This window comes from Physeter macrocephalus, chromosome 11 (genome assembly GCF_002837175.3).
Source record: "Physeter macrocephalus isolate SW-GA chromosome 11, ASM283717v5, whole genome shotgun sequence".
NCBI classification, from domain to species: domain Eukaryota; kingdom Metazoa; phylum Chordata; class Mammalia; order Artiodactyla; family Physeteridae; genus Physeter; species Physeter macrocephalus.
In genome coordinates this window covers 29,282,556-29,293,955 of record NC_041224.1, presented here as the reverse complement: position 1 = coordinate 29,293,955, position 11,400 = coordinate 29,282,556, and the positions used below count along the sequence as shown (strand labels likewise).

General features: G+C 40.5%; 1 protein-coding gene across 2 annotated transcripts in view; it reads left to right on the top strand.

The window, feature by feature from the left end:
• Positions 1 to 11,400, top strand: part of TAF3 (TATA-box binding protein associated factor 3) — a 158,051-nt gene that overhangs the window by 106,753 nt on the left and 39,898 nt on the right. The gene's annotated exons all lie outside the window — the stretch shown is intronic.

The following is an 11,400-nucleotide window of genomic DNA, read 5'->3' as shown; positions in this document are numbered from 1 at the left end:
AAAAAAAAATGTCATGAAGAGATTAGTGGTAGGATGGGAATAAAACCCAGACCTACTAGAGCATGGACTTGAGGACATGGGGAGGGGGAAGGGTAAGCTGTGACGAAGTGAGAGAGTGGCATGGACATATATACACTACCAAATGTAAAATCGATAGCTAGTGGGAAGCAGCCGCACAGCACAGGGAGATCAGCTCGGTGGTTTGTGACCACCTAGAGGGGTGGGATAGGGAGGGTGGGAGGGAGGGTGACTCAAGAGGGAAGAGATATGGGGATATATGTATATGTATAACTGATTCACTTTGTTGTAAAGCAGAAACTAACACACCATTGTAAAACAGTTATACTCCAATAAAGATGTTAAAAACAAAAACTGAATCCTTAAATTTCTTAATAAGATACTATTTTTTGGATACAAAAAAAAAAAAAAAAGAACAGACAGCTGTCGTATTTAGCCTTTTCTTAGTCAAACTATTTCTTTGTAAAGTCACACAAGTGCAATATCGTAATGACATTCATCCCTGAGGCGTTGGGACTCCCTGACACGCCTTTTACCAAAGAAAATTTAAATGACGTTCCAAGTCATTTCAGTGTTAAAAATCAGTACCTTTTGCTTTTGATTTTTAAGAATTTTTTAGTCCGTATCTCATGTGTGTGGTAACTTTCTGTTACTCACAGACTAGTTAACCTCCGTGCTCCTCCCCCTACTCCCTATTCGTGCCAGGAAAGAGTTGATTGTAATTTCATAGCGTTTTCTAGTAATTTTTATGCCGTTGTGAATTGCTTGTTTTGTGGCTTGTATGAGAATGGATTCTTAGGGTGTTTTTATGTTTATTTTGAGTCACCAAAGTTTGAGAGGCCAGCAGCAGATTTTACAGGCTGTCTTGTAAATACGAGGATCTTTGGAGTTAACAGAGTGAGGCAAGGATAGACACATAAAAATCCGAAGCTTAAATACTGAATTTATTTCCCCCTATTAAATTTACCATTTGGTACTGAACTAATGTTCCTCTTACCATTTCAAACTAGAGTCATCCGAAATTTGGTCTTCTTTCTAATCTTGCTTTGATAACAGCCATTGTGTAATTATACCAAGCTATCTTTTGAAATGATTTTGCTAAGATCTCTAGGATTATACATGCAGAGTTGGGGGGGCTCACTGCTGGAGCAGCTCCTCTGGGGGATTGGCTCGGCAGCCGGGGTGGGCGGGGCTGCTGGTTGGGTGGAGGACGGTGGCAGTGGAGGGTCTCGGCTGCTGCTGCCGCCTCTGACACCAACTTCTGTCTGAACAGTTTTCAAAATGATTTCACGTTGAGCTCGTGCTGACTGCGCACGATAACCCTGGGAAGTAGGTAGGGCTGGCATTATTTTGTGTGTGTGCGGATAAAGAATCTTGTGCTCATTGTCACAAAGGAACGTGGAACCAGGGTCGTCTTCTAGTCCATTGCTGTTCACGCTGTAATGAAACGCTGCCTTAGTAATAATGTGTGGCTTGGAATAGAGCCTGCTCCTAAACACTGTCCCCAACGCAGAGGTCACGGGGCAAGTTAGTCTCATAGAAAGGACTGTATGCACGATCTAGTTGATGGGGGGGAGGTCTTATGTAAGTGGGCACAAGAAGGGGAGGAAAATGGAGAGCCCTGGGCGACAGCCAAGCTACCACTTACCTGAGCCATTCCCTCTGAGTCGCAGTTTGCAAGTTCTCGTGGGTCTTCGTGGACCCTTGGATTTCAGGTGTGTCCAGTTTAATGTTACTTTAATAACTAAAACAATTTCTCTGTATTGTATAGTAAGGAGCATAGTAAACATTTAATAATAATTTGGAACGGCTGTCATATTTCACTGATCTTAAGACACCATCAATCGTAAGAAGCACCATTCTTCTATGTACCACTAGGGGAAAAAAAACCATGCTGCCAGTTAGTCTTATCATACAGATGTGTTTCTTTTTAACTGCCTAGAACTGAAGAAGAATATTTCTTCTTCACATTTTTAAATTGTTTGTTGACTGAAACACTGGTGTCCAGTCATGCTACCAGGAATGATGGTCAGGTTCACCCAGGGGCAGGCAGTGACTGCTCCATCACTACTGTCCCTCATCCAGTGGAGACAAGAAGATGCTACTGATTGTTCTAAAAATAGCAATTCAGAGATATACACTTCTTCATATTTTGGCAACTTAGAATCAGAAGAAATACGGTAAAATAGTTTTTCTTACTTTTCTAATAGTAATGCTGCTGAAGGAAATATTGATTATTAGCCATGGGTGATTGCTTTGCAGCCAAGGGAAAACATGGTTAGTGAAGCTTAGTTGGGGAAATAGATTTTTAAAATGCACTAACAATCAAGCAGTTACAAATTGTAACTCATTTTGGAGATAAGGCATGACCAGGGGATACTTCTTTGAGAAGTGCTTAAGCTTAAGACTTAAAGGGTGAGAGACGAGCATGGAAGTAACAAAGGGAAGAGTGTTGCTAGTGGGGAGGAGCGGAATATGTGGGTATAAAGACCCTGAGAAGGGAAGGAACTGGGTATGTTCCAGAAAGTCAAAGAATGATCATGCGGCTTGAGCAGAATGTTCTGCACATAGCTGCTTCTTTGAATTTAAACTAAAATACGTCCCAGTTAGGATTTGGGAAAATGTCTTGCCAGGTATAATCACAATGTTATAGTTCATAAGGCACTTTTCATCTTCTTATTAAATACCTTCTGAGGACTGGAATTACTTTTCAAGTAAAATCTTTTCTTTTAAGTCAGTTGTTCATAAAAATATCTGATGTTGATGGGTTTGTGTCCATTTAATTATATGTAGCCGACCCTCATTATGCGCTGGTTCTATATTTGTGATGTCGCCTGCTGGCTAGAATGTGCTTGTAACCCCCAGATGAGTGCAGTGCTTCCACAGTCATTCACGGACAGGCGCAGGGGGGCGGGAAATTTGAGTTGTGCACATTTCTAGCTGAGTCTAAACAAAGTGACACTCCGCCTTCTTATTTCAGCTCAGACTGTCGACAGGTGTGTTTTCGGTCTATTTGTTGCCATGCTTTTTGCATTTTTTGCTTTTTTTGGTGATTCTGCTATCTAAAGTGCCCCCCATGCGTGACGCTGGGTGACGCTGGCTGGTGTTCCCAGGTGCGAGAGGGCTTGATGTGTCTTAATGGAAAGAATAGAGCAGCTCCGTGCAGTGCTGTTGGCCGTGAGTTCACTGTGAATGAATCAACAGTATATATTAAATTAGATGTCTTTAAACAGAAACACACATAAAACAAGATTCTGTATTGATCTGCTGACAAAAATGTTGTGACCAAAGCCTCATAGGAACCTAACCTTGTATTTCCTTTGGGAGCAGTGGTTTTCACTGACTGAGTGTTTGCAACCCCTTTATAGAACATAATCACTCCAAATAACATGAATCCACTGTACACGTACATGTGAACACATGGTTAACATGTTGCTGTGTAGCAAGCCACCCCAAAGATGAGTAGCTTAAAACAGCAACTGTTTACTGGCTCATAATCCTGGGAGTTGGCATTTGGGGTTGGCTCAGCGGTGCAGTCCTTTTGCTGGGTCTGGCTGGGCTCGGTTGGACATTTGCCATCAGCTAGTAATCGATGGCATCACTCATATGTCTGACGGTTTGGCTGGGGCTCTGAGCCATGCAGTTTTCATCATCCAGCAGGCTAACCCAGGCCCTGGGGTGGTTGCAAGTCTCCCATGAGCAGCAGGAGGGCAAGCCCCAGTCTGCACGTGGTTTTCCATCCTGTGCTTGTGTTGCATTTGCCAACTCTGACCCATCAGCCAAAGCAAGTTACCCGGCCACCCAAATCAAGTAGGCTGCACCTCTTGCTGAGATCTGGTGGAAAGGGCATCGATGCAGGGAGGAAAAGGATTCCTCTTACTGTTACTCAAAAGCCAGAGAGGAAGTACTAGCTGTTAACCCGAATGGGCATAAAAGGAAAGTAAAGTTCAGAAAGATTAAGCAACCATACAGCCAGTAATTGGCAAAGGCGGGTCACACATGTCTGCGTTATGGCAAAGTTTTTATTCTTTCTCTGCTGTTTTGCCTTCTGATACACGAATGGCTAATTTGCCTAGTTTGTCTAGTTGTGGAGAGGAAAAAACAGCAGTAAGATTAGTCTCATAAAATACAAGAGAGAAACAACTGTCATTGTCTGTCTTGGAAAAGAAACCGTATCCTATGTGCAGTCTTACTGCTGTGGTGAGTTTAAGAACATCATGGTGGTAGTGATTTGTGAATGTGTGGGGCTCGATCATGAATTTGATTTGCACAAAGGGCTTACATCCTGGATATGGAATCTTAGTTGTAATAGAATTTATTCTGAAAGACTTAAAGGAAGATGATTAAAATATTAGAGATATTGACATTGTCTGAAGAGATCTCCTTGTATTTATTTCTTTTAAAAAATCCACGATATTACCATAGCCAGACCCTATTATGCTATTGTAATCATAGTTGAACTAAGAAGGGTGATTAACGATAGCAATTTATTGTATCTGAGGAGGAGAGGAAATAGGAGATGTTGTTGTTATCATAAATCATATCGTAAATAACCAAAAAGAAGCACTCAGAATGCTCGTGTCGTGTCAGCAGCCAGCCCTTTCAGGCACGCCAGCCCAGGATGTAGCCATAGAAACCCCAAAGTCATACTGTTATCTTAGCCTTGCTGCAGTTATGTGATACAACAATATTAACATATAGATTAGGCCATTTATAATACTAGGTGTCATTTCAGGTTGGCTTGCTTATATAGCATTTTAGTTTTTTATTGTGCAGAATGTTAGTGAAATAGTGCTTTTCTGCAGGTCAGTGTATATATAGGTATTTATAACACATCAGCTTCACTCTATTAATTTATTTTGTTATTGATTGGTTGTACTGTATGAATTGTCATTGCCTAATTGTCTTGTCTTTGCTAGTCATTTCATTTTTTTAAGTAAATAGGTTTGTTTAGAAAATACCTATACACTTATACATGTTGAGTTGTGTTTCAAGGGTCTAATTTCAGTCCCATTATAGACAGGACAATTTTTAAAATATTTTATGAGGGCATTTAGATGGGATTCGAAAAAAAATTTTGGCCTCATTTGGAACTAAAAGATAAAATGTTGGAATGGGTTGTTTTAATATTGCTGCTCTTCCTGCATTTCCCAGGCATCCAGTGTCTGCCTGTCATCCTCCAACTGCCCTGGACACGCCCCCCAACAGCAGCAGCCCACCAGAGCCTCCCCCTCTTGGCGGCACCCTGGGTTCCAGACCCAGGGTGCTGGGTTCCAGACCCTCTCCATCCTCAGCATTTCGTCAAATTACTTCATTGAAGTACCATTTACTCAGAGTCTCCTTACCTCTAAAAGTAGGATAGAATCATTCACACGTCAGCTTTACAGTCTTAAAAATATTTTGGCAGCAACATCTTAAAGATACTGCCCTTATCCAAGACATAAATCAAGTGGTCGGAATGCCAAGCACTGTAGCATGTGGTCAGTGAGATATTTAGGGGCAGAAGGAACTCTGTCCTGCCCTTTAGATCATCCCCCTGCATGTGGAGATGGCCCTAATATTAGAGACCTTCAGTTCTTCGAAGCAGAAGTCAGATGTCAATACTTGTGTGTGTGTGTGTGTGTGTGTGTGTGTGTGTGTTTTACTTTTATTTTTTAAATTTTTTATTGGAGTATAGTTGATTTACAGTGTTGTGTTAGTTTCAGGTGTACAGCAAAGTGATTCAGTTATACATATACATATATCTACTCATTTTTTTTTTTTTAGATTCTTTTCCCATATAGGCCATTACAGAGTATTGAGTAGAGTTCCCTGCGCTATACAGCAGGTTCTTATCCGTTATTTATTTTCTATATAGTAGTGTGTATATGTCAGTCCCAATCTCCCGGTTTATCCCTTCCCACTCCCCGCATCCCCCAGTACTTCTGTTTTGCAGATGGGGAAACTTAGGTCTGAGAGAGTAAATGGGCTATGCTAGGTCGAACTGTGGCTCTGGTAACAGACCCCAGATATAGTTTCCATCTACTTCCTCTCTAGTTGACTTTGGGATTTCTGTCCTCATATCCCTGGATGTGGCTGCGTACGTACCTTGTACCGATCCTTGCCACAGCACTTGAACTGATGGCCACCAAATGTAGTTGATTCTTCAGGATAGGAAGTCATGTCTTATATGACTGTATGTTCCTAGGATCTAACCTGGTGCTCCCTGCGCTGGTGTTCTCGAGGCACTCGGTAGGTGAACGAATGATTGAATGATGAGTGAGGAGTGAACGAATGAATGTAAGTAGTATGGAGTCACTTAAAGTAACTGGTTGTAATAAACATACCTAGTATAGAAAGATGTTTTTTGAAAAATGTGTATTTTAAATGAATCCTTTCATATCTGTTATAAAAACATCAGTGTGCATAAACTAATAAGACAGTAGGAAAGTTCATGTCATCGTTGCTAGAAATTAATTTCTGTATGTGTATTTCCAAAGAATTACAGGAAATCTAGTTTTAAATACATTTAATTTTTGGTGAAATATATGCAGATAGCATTTTATTGTCCCTACAAAGTTCCGTAGCGCAAGTATATTTTCTGCTTAAGATCATGAATCCATGTAGTTAATGAGATAAAAAGCTTTCATGCCTTTGCAATTTCCTTTTTTTCCTAATGTCCGTGAGCTTTTTAGATTATAGTGTTTCTTTAAAGGCATTTATTATTCTAGTTAAAAAGATTTTTTTAAAGATATTTTATTCTGAGTCAATATTTATAGTAGCTTAGAACTAACCCCTAAAAATCCTGTTGGTGTGTTCAGACCATATTGCCTTGTTTCGGTTTTGTTCGATAAGTTTGGTAAAGAAGTGTGTTTTGCTCATTACTCCTCCGGGAAATGTAGGGAGTGTGGATTACTTATTTGTGTCATTAATGCAGGAAAATTGGAATGGGGTTTGTATTGTCTCCCTCCACTCCTCTCAATATTTGTGAAGTTTTAAAAAAAGATGGACATGGGACTTCCCTGGCGGTCCAGTGGTTAAGACTTCGCCTTCCAGTGCGGGGGGTGCAGGTTCAATCCCTGGTCGGGGAGCTAAGATCCCACATGCCTCGTGGCCAAAAAACCAAAACATAAACCAGAAGCAATATTGTAACAAATTCAATACAAACTTTAAAATTGGTACACATCAAAAAAAAAATCTTAAAAAAAATAAACATATCTAAACAGTAGAAAGTAAGTTCTTAGTTCTCTGGAAATAAAAAAATCTTTAAAATACTCCTCATATTGTAACATCACTCTTTTGACTTTCGAGCACAGCTTTTATTCTTGTGTCTATATTTGTGTTAAATTAGAAAGAGCTTGTGACTCAAAAAAAATTTTATACTATTTTTTACACCTTTATATAATAACATGTCAAAAGATCAAGTATCTTGTAATAGTAAACTTCTGTTAACCAAATTATATGCTATTTTATAGTAAAACTGTTTTCATGGATAAGTATAGGAAAACGCTAAAAACCATTTTTAGGATATTTTACAGATTTTTGGTGAATCATGCTCATTATACACATACACACAAGGAATACTTACTTGCTGTTCACCTGTAATCAAACTGAGGTTAACCTTCGGGGGGGGGGTTTGGGTGATGGTAAAGAATAAACCATTCAGTAGCCATCACTTATTTGTCTTACTCCAAACGCTTAGAACACAGAATTACAATAACTCATGTAATAGAAAGCCAGACACTCGTTATGCAAAATCACCAATTAAGTCTGTGTTTGAGCAGGCATAATCTAGATAAGTTGTATTCATTTGTTTGCATTTTGTAATATTTTTAAAATAAAATATATTCACTCAAGTGGAAAACGTTAATACTGTGGAGAATGGATTAATAAGCGTGGTACATTTTTTACAACAGTGAAAATGAATGCACTGCAGCTACCTGAATGGGCATAGGTGATGCTCCGAAACATAATGTTAGGGGCAAAAAAGCTGAAGAACATTATAGTATGATACCACGTATATAAAGTTCAAAAACAAGTCACTACATGCAAATGTGGTAAAACTGTACAGGAAACAAAGAAAGGAAAGATACAAAAAGACGAGTAGTTACCTGGGGATGGGGGTGGGAGTGGAGAGAGGAGAGGATGAATCGGAAAGGAACCAAGGGGAGTTGTGATGATGATGCTAACGCTGTCTTCCGGAAGTCGGCAGTTGTTTTACAGGCGTCCATTCATTATTATGCTTTATGCCTTACATGCACATCACTTACACGCTCTGCAACGTACCAGATAATTCCTAATTCAGAAAATTGTTTTAAATATTTTCACACTTTAAACATTTCACACCTGTTCTTATTAAAGCTTAAGGCTTTCTCTTCCAGCAAAATTCCCTTTTCATTTTGATTAATTTTGATGCTGCAATTGAAGCTTTCTTATAAAATCTTTAAGCGTAAAAAAATTGTAAATTAAAAGTAAACATTTGTATATTTAAGTATTCCTAAAACCAGCTCTTGTAATAGTTTATTTTTATAATTCATTTATATTCCTTTAAACCACATAACGCTTCTAGCGGCATACAAGTTAACAGCAGGGGCTTGAAATAAACAAACAAACGAAACGAAACCGTAAAAATAAAATAACAGAAATGGAGTAATCCCTCCTAGCTTGTGGAGACCGCTTTGAATTAAAGCTTTATGTTAAATTTTTCTCACTTAAATGTAAGCAACAACCATTAATTTTTAAAATATTTTTCTGAGGTACTTGAGCTCCAAATTCTAAATGAACCAGTCTGTTTTCTAAAGTATGTGCTGGAAAAACAGTCCAGTTTTCCATAGCCCAGTGTGACACACATCCTGCAGTTCAAATGCCTGTGTGGTAGTCATCTTGCCAGTTCCAATTTGATAGAATTACACACTGGCAGAGTAGTACAGTCTTAAACACGACGTGTAGAAACCCAGTGCTGAGTTGAGTCAACAGTAGCGATGGGGATAACACATGAAAGGAAACAGAATAGAAAACAGTTCACAATTCTGATCCGGAGAAAGAGGGGAAAGTACAATAGCAGCATGGAGTGATGTTTCTCACCTGGGTGACTGGATGGATGACAGTATTATTCTCGAGTAATGGTAGCAATAATTGTGTCTCCAGTTTGTCTTGTTCTCTGTAGTTTACAAAGCGCTTTCACGAACATTACGTCTTCCCCCTTCAGTGTTCCTGTTGGAGGGACTTGCGCTGTGAGCCTTTGTTCTCGCTGCCCTCGCAAGCATTTGGCTTCGTTCCTGAGTCCTCCCCTTGAAAACTGTTACCCCCTTGATCTCTTTGACATCTCCCGATTTCTCTAGTGCCTCCTTTTCTCTTTATCCTTAGAATATCTAAACCTGACTACCCTGATTGCTGCCTTGCTGACATTATCCATTATTGTGATTTCATTGAGCGCAGCAAAGATTTCTCTAACACCCTGTCCTGTTTTCTGAACTTTAGCGTATCTCAAGGATTGAGCTAATTCATAATCATCTTCCTTCTCTGTTTCTTTACTTCCTGTTTGTATGAATGACTGCATTTCTCACTCACCAGGGCTCAAAGCCTTAAACCTGTGTTTGAACCCTTCCTCCACTTTTATACCTAATCACTTCTCAGATTCTGTTCATTCTGTCTTCAGAACATCATCTACCTCTTACTCGTTACCGCTCTTCTGGTTCAGACCCTTCTTGTCACTTCCCTACATCATTTCATAACCCCTAACCTGTCACCTCTCCATTAGTATCCATTACCTCCCATCCATCGTATATGTTCCTGCCAGAGTCATTTTGCTAACATACACTCCAGTCATTTTTCTCCCTTGTCTAAAAATCTTTACAAGGTCTAAACTACCACTAGAATAAAGATCATGTTTGTTTTTCTGGAATTCAAAACTTCTAGGATCTGGATGTAAGCTTGCTAAGCTTACTTTCTCCTATTTCCCATCTTGCACCCTACCTTCCAGACAAATTATTCCCTGGTTCTTATACAACTTCCTATGTGCACCCCTCCATCTCTGTGTCACCTGTTCCTACATCCTGTACTTCACCATTATCAATCTCCAAATATCCAAAATGCTACCTGAGTAGTCAAGTCTGTCCCAGATCTTTGACACTGAGGTATTCTGTTTCTCCTTTGAACTGCTATGGCACTTTATCTCTCTTATGGTACTAATCACTTTCTATGTGCTAGACGCCTACACGGCGACTCCTGCTGAACTGTAAGCTCTTTTAGGTCGTAGTTTATTTTTGACTTATTCTGTAGCTCTTTCAGTCTTTATCATCGTGTATTACACATGGTAGATGCTTAGTTAATATGTGTGGAGAGAAATAATCTGACCCCACAGCAACTCAGTCAAGTGGGCAGGGCAAGTAACGTTAGCCCCTTTAGAGAGGTCAGAAGACAGCCTCAAGGAGGTTAAGAGATTGCCTTAGGCCTGTTGCTTTGTGATGCCTGAACGCCTGCTGAAACACCATCTTTCTAATGCCAAGCCGATGTGTCCTTCATGTCACCACACTGCTTCTCAAAGTGGCTGTCCTCAAGCCAGTGGAATAGAAGACATAAATAGCGTATGAATTGTGTCCAGGTTGGAGATTTACATTTTCCAGACTCCAAGAATTAAAATATGTTATGAAGGTTCTTTTTATTTTTTTTTTATTTTTTATTTTTTTTGTGGTATGCGGGCCTTCCTCTGTTGTGGCCTCTCCCGTTGCGGAGCACAGGCTCCGGACGCGCAGGCTCAGCGGCCATGGCTCACGGGCCCAGCCGCTCCGCGGCACGTGGGATCCTCCCAGACCGGGGCGCGAACCCGGTTCCCCTGCATTGGCAGGCGGACGCGCAACCACTGCGCCACCAGGGAAGCCCGGTTCTTTTTAAGAGTATTCTTTTCTGTCATTTCTGAGGAAAGTAGTCATATAATAACCCATCTCTTGATTTTTAAAATATTTTATTTATTTATTTATTTATTTTCCTTATTTTTTTGGCTGCGTCAGGTCTTGCGGCACACGGGATCTTCGTTGAGGCATGCAGGATCTTTCATTACGGTGTGTGGTCTCTTTGTTGCAGCACACGGGCATCTCTCTGGTTGTGGCGTGAGGGTTTTCTCTCTCTAGTTGAGGCGTGTAGGCTCCAGCGCGTATGGGCTCTGTAGTTTGCGGCACATGGGCTCCCTCATTGAGACTCGCGAGCTCAGTAATAGTGGCGCTTGGGCTTAGTTGCTGTGCGGCGTGTGGGATCTTAGTTCCCTGACTAGGGATCGAACTCGCATCCCCTGCGTTGGAAGGTGGATTCTATACCACTAGACCACCGGGGAAGTCCCCCATCTCTTGGTTTTTAGAGGTAGGGGTGTGTGTGTGTGTGTGTGTGTGTGTGTGAGTGTGTGTGTGT